Raw genomic sequence first — 5,857 nt, 5'->3', positions numbered from 1 at the left:
TTTTGACTGTTCCTAAACGTTAATGCATCTGACGCTCGACTGTTCAGTTTTAACAAATAGTCCAAAGAAATACCTGAATTGATTAATCAATTTAAAATGCTCACAATCAATAATCAATATTGACAAATATTTGAAAATAATAACATTGGAAATCATCAGATTTAAGAAGCTGAGTTTACTTTTTTTATTATTTTTTTACATCTTTTTATTAAGTAAAGATAAAATTTTAATTTGTGATCATTTATAATAAAAAAAGTAAATTTGTATCAATTGAATAAACAATAAACCCTCTAATTGTTGAGCTTCAGAGAACTGGTTGATTTCTTAGTAATCTGTCAAAAACACAGATGTTGAGTTGAAAGTAATTTAAAACTAAACTGTGTGTGTGAGACAGCCGAGGGACAGGAGAGGACGGGGGACGTCTCTTAATGGAAGACGATGTGGTGATTTAGAGGTTTAGTTTCAGCAGAGATTTGAAAATGAGTTTAGGTTTCCAGGTTCACGTTCACAAGCAGTCGCTGGAGGCAGGGAGCCGCCCTCCTTTAATCCCAGTGTGTGAACTTGTTCTTGTGGCGTCCTGGATGGGCTGCTTCTCAGAGTCTTCCTCATTATGTCTTCATCCTTGGCCCAGAAACTTGCACAGTATGTCAGAGTGCTGGTCATTCGAAGGCGGGGCTCGTTTTCTAAAGATCCATCAGCCCCCCCCCCCCCCCCCCCTGCTGGGACCTGGTATTTTGAGAACCAAAGTTCGGCCCACATATGCAGTCAAAAGCCTAAAGCCACATGTCCTTTGTTCTGGAGAAAACCAGAGCCTCCAGAACTCAGTCTCCTAGGATGCCTGAGCATCAAACAGAAAACCGACCAGAGACAAAAGTGTCAACTCCTATTGGTCCCTCTGGGCCCCATGACCTGTGAGGTCACCGGGCCAATATAAGGCCAGGTCTCCCCCTCTCTTTTTTTCCAGGCTTCTCCAGCTCACATCTTCTCTTTCTACGATCCCGCCGATGATAGAAGTCTGACTTGTCCAACTCCTCTTTTCGATTCCTCAACTCAACGCAACCCACCTCTCTCTCAGCACAAGAACTGCACGGCAACCTCTTTCCCTTTCAATGGACGGGTAACACAACTGGGCTTAGTAATTATACTAGGCTAAGCAAAGACTGTTTATTCGATTCCGTTTGATGTTTATAAGTTTGATTTGTGTTGTTGTGATATTTTGGTCATAAGTTATTGGAAAGTTAATGTTAGTTTGTTCTGCTCTTCACAGTCTTTCTTTGCATTTCACTCTACACACTTTCTCTAACTTGGCACCAACACAGACACACACATATCTTACCATGCCAATCCATGTCAGCTCCGATTGGGTCAAGTTTAGATTGACAGCTCACTTGAACCAATAGGATATGGCTATCCCCCATTTTTAGATCTTTTTTTACATGCAAACGGAATTTTTTTCCCCCACTTCCGGTCTGACTGGGACGTTGATTGTACCGGCTGTGGTGATCGGATCTTGAAATGGTTTACATCACTGGAATCAGAAGAATCTTAGCTTTCTAACGATATGTTGCATTAGTACCTAGCTGTACGATGCAGTTCTGTAAATAACAATGTTTGACGCTGATCGGTAAAACAGCGCACCTGGACGGCTCCCTTGGGGTAATGCCCTCGAACAGGTTAACTCACCTTCAGACAGAGAAGTTGATACTATCAGCTGGAACTTGGTCCTCATTCATTTTTCATGCCCACCATCTTATAAAACACTATTTCAGTTGAACATGAACCGTTTAACAGTAAATGTAAAATCAAGCCAAGCCGAGCGCCGCCATCTCTTCCAGCTCTCCACACATTGACTGGGTTTACAGGTTCTTGTCATGTGCTGTCATTTTAGTTTGTTGATTTCAGTCTCTTTGTGTTTTCTGTTTCCTGTTTTATTTTGTAGTCTCTGTTCCTTGTGTGTTGTTTCTGTCTTTACTTCCTGTCGTTGATTGTCGTCCCCAATCCTCATTTGTTTCACCTGTCTTTAATTGCCCCTGCCTTGCCTCTGTGTATTTAAGCCTCTGTGTTTCCCTTTGTCCTCTGTCGGATCGTTTGTTCTGCTACCCGCTGTCGTCCATGGTGCTGTGCTGTGCTGCATTGTCCTGATCCCCTGAGCCTCTTCACTTTTGAAACGCTGTGTTAGCTTCGTTGTGCATTTGTTTTTCCCCTTTAGTGTTCATGTTTGTTTTGTTGAAAGAACTAGTTTAATTAAAATCACCTTTTGTTTTAAAACTCTGCATCTTGGTCCATCTCCTATCTCAAACCGTGACATAACGATCAGACCAAAATATGGACTCAGCAGAGATCAGTTTTTTTCATGATCAAGTTTTTTATTTGGCAGAGACCCTTGAGATGATCTCGGTGATTGAATTATGGCTAAAAGATCGCCCTTAGGTGAGTCATTCTGCTCCAGTCCCCGCTCAAGTCCCTGTCCTGCGCCGGAGGGTCACAGCAGATGCCACATTTGTTCCGGCGTCTGAGGTCTTCGCGGTGCCAGCTCCAGTCCCTGCTCCTGTCCCCACTCCAGTCCCTGTCCCTCGCCGGAAGGTCCCAGCAGACGCCACATTTGTTCCGGCGTCGGAGGTCCTCCCGGTGCCAGCTCCAGTTCCTGCCCCACGTCCGGGGCTGAGGTCGGAGCTCTCGCCCTCTGCCCCTGACAGGTCTTCTGGCCGCCTTCCTGAGGAGCTCCCCTGCTTGGCTCCTGACCGGCCTCTGGGCCGTCCACCGGAACCCTTGTTCTCTGCCCTTGAGCGGCCATGGTGCCGCCCTCCTGTGGATGATGGCATCTTCCACGCCCACCTTTTCCTGGTAGGCAAACTGCAGCGGGTCGAGTGCATGGCATACCTGGGGTCTGGGATGTGAAGAAGCAGTCCACCGCTTCTGCAGCCGCCTCGCCTTCACCAACGGGCCAGCTCTTTTTCCACGGTAGCGCCTCACCAGTTCTACCCCTGAGTATGGGGTGAACTGCGCCAGCATGATTTCCTGACCGCAGTGCGAGCCGCTGATCCCTCGTGTAAACAAAGTCCTGACTTCCCTGTTGCAGTCGATCCTTACTTGTATCCATAGGTTATAAATTTATCTACATAGTGCCTCTGAAAAGCAAGTCTAAACAAGGACAAACAAACTTAAAAAAAAAAAGGTGTAGAGATATGCGTGTGTCTGTGTGAATAGTAAGTCAGAGACTAACTAACAATTACTTTCAAATAACTTATAATCACAATACCACAGCATATATCAAACTTATAAACACACAGAATCGAATAAACAGTCTTGCTTAGTCTGGTATAATTATTAAGCCCATATTATGTTACCAATCCGAGGGAAAGGGGAAAAGAAGTTGCAGTCCAGTTAACAATTCGGTGACGTCTCCGGTTGGTCGTATGGCCTCTAGCTTAGTGGTTCTGTGAGCGGTGGAGCTCCGTTCCATGTTCAATTTCTTACCTGCAGGACATCAAGTCGCTGCTAGGAGTTTGGAAAAGCTTGAGATGCGTGAAGGTTTCCTTGAAGAGATGAGTTGATGCTGCACCTCTGACCTCCGGTTGTTGGGTGGGAAGAGAAGATGTGAGCTGGAGCAGCCCACCCCCCTTCGGCGAATGCAGGAGAAGAGGGCTGGCCGACTGCTGCCTTGGAGAGTTGTGGAAAGAGGACGAGAAGGGGCAGAAGTCCCCTTATATTGGCCCGGTGACCTCACAGGTCATGGGCCTGAGTGACCAATTGGAGTTGACCCTGGTGGGTTTTTGTCACACCTCTGGGCATCCTGGGACTACAATGAAACCTGTTGCCCCCTGGGAGACTGAGTTCCTAGGCTTTCCCAAGAACAAAGAAAACATGTTGCACCCTGAGAGACTGAGTTCGGGAGGCTTGCTCCAAAACATGCGGCAATGTGGTTTCAGATTTTGACCACTAATGTAGGCCGAAAGGGGAGCCTTTGGTTTCATAAAAACATGATTACATTTCTGTCACCTGTAGTGTTTTTATATTTTGACTCTTTCATACGTGTGTTTTAATGTATTTTTACTTTTGTTTTTCATTTGTGAAGCCCTTTGTGAATTGGTTTTTATTCAATGAAAAGATTTGATAACTTTTCTGGAAACTTTGCAGAATGTGAATATTACAACCTGTGCTGCTGTGAGCTGCATGTGACAGTTCCCAGTCAATCAATCGATCAAATTTTATTTGTATAGCCCATATTCACAAATTACAATTCGTCTCATAGGGCTTTAACAGAGTGTGACATCCTCTGTCCTTAACCCTCAGCAAGAGTAAGGAAAAACTACTAAAAACCCTTTTAACGGGTAAAAAATACATAGAAACCTCAGAGAAAGCCACATGTGAGGGATCCCTCTCCCAGGACGGACAGAAGTGCAACAGATGCCACGTGCAGGAAAACATCATCAAGATTAAAGTCTTCAAGATTAAAGATTAAAGTCTCTAGCACCATTTAATGAGGGTAAGCATCCTGAAGGACAACCCCAACATGACATGCCAAGCAGTCCCGCTGCAATCACAGTCCATGGTCAGCAACCAGCAGGACCACGATCCACCATCCAGACCAGACGCCACTCCAGTCCTCAGTCACCGTCCACCGCCACCCACCACGAGCCGCCGCCGCGGTCCTGGTCCAATGCCCGTGCCCGATGCCAACGCGACACAGGGTCCACCACCACCACCACGATCAGCCCACACGACACAGAATCCGCCACACTGGGTCAACCACCACGACCCCCGGTGCGCCATCAACAAACCGCAATCCATGGTGCGGCCACAGAGGCCCTGGATCTGCGGGTGATAAAGCAAAGGGTTTCCGGGGAAGGGGGATAGGGATGGAGAAGAGGAAGGAGAAGCTGGAAAAAGAAGCTCCGTGTGTGTCATGTGTCATAAAATAGAACAAGTAACGTTCTGCCGCACTAATTAGCTCTAACTATAAGCTTTATCAAAAAGGAAGGTTTTGAACCTACTCTTAAACGAACAGATGGTGTCTGCCTCCCGAACTGAAAGTGGTAGTTTATTCCACAGCAGAGGAGCTTGATGGCTAAAAGCTCTGGCTCCTACTCTACTTTTAGAGACTTTAGGGACGACAAGTAGGCTTGAATTCTGGGAGCGGAGTGCTCTAGTGGGTTTATAAGGTACTAACAGCTCTTTAAGGTAAAAAGGCTCTATATTATTAAGGGCCTTGAAGGTGAGGAGGAGAATTTTAAAATTCTATTCTAGATTTAACTGGAAGCCAGTATAGCGATGCTAATACTGGAGAAATGTGCTCTATTCTCTTTGTTCTCGTCAGGACACGTGCTGCAGCATTTTGGACAAGCTGTAGAGTCTTTAACGACTTCCTGCTGGAGCCTGATAATAATGAATTACAATAGTCCAGTCTCGATGTAACAAAGGCGTGGACTAGTTTTTCTGCATCTTTTTGCGAAAGGACATGTCTGATTTTTGAGATATTACGCAAGTGGAAAAAGGCGGTTCTAGAAAGTTGTTTTAAGTGAGAATTAAAGGATAAATCAGGATCAAAGATCACTCCCAAGTTCCTGACTGTTTCATTGGAAGCAAGGGCAATGTCGTCTAGCGCAGCTATATCATTAGATAATGTATCTCTAAGGTGTTTGGGGCCAAGTATTATAACCTCTGTTTTGTCCGAGTTTAATAAGAGAAAATTGCGGGTCATCCAGGTTTTTATGTCTCGAAGTTTAGTTAATTGATTTCTTTGTTCAGGTTTTATTGATAAGTATAACTGGGTGTCATCCACATAGCAGTGGAAATTTACCGAGTGTGTCCTGATAATGTTTCCAAGTGGAAGCATATATAATGAGAATAAAGTTGG

This window comes from Pleuronectes platessa, chromosome 13, assembly GCF_947347685.1.
Source record: "Pleuronectes platessa chromosome 13, fPlePla1.1, whole genome shotgun sequence".
Classification (NCBI taxonomy): domain Eukaryota; kingdom Metazoa; phylum Chordata; class Actinopteri; order Pleuronectiformes; family Pleuronectidae; genus Pleuronectes; species Pleuronectes platessa.
Note: the sequence above shows the minus strand (reverse complement) of the source record.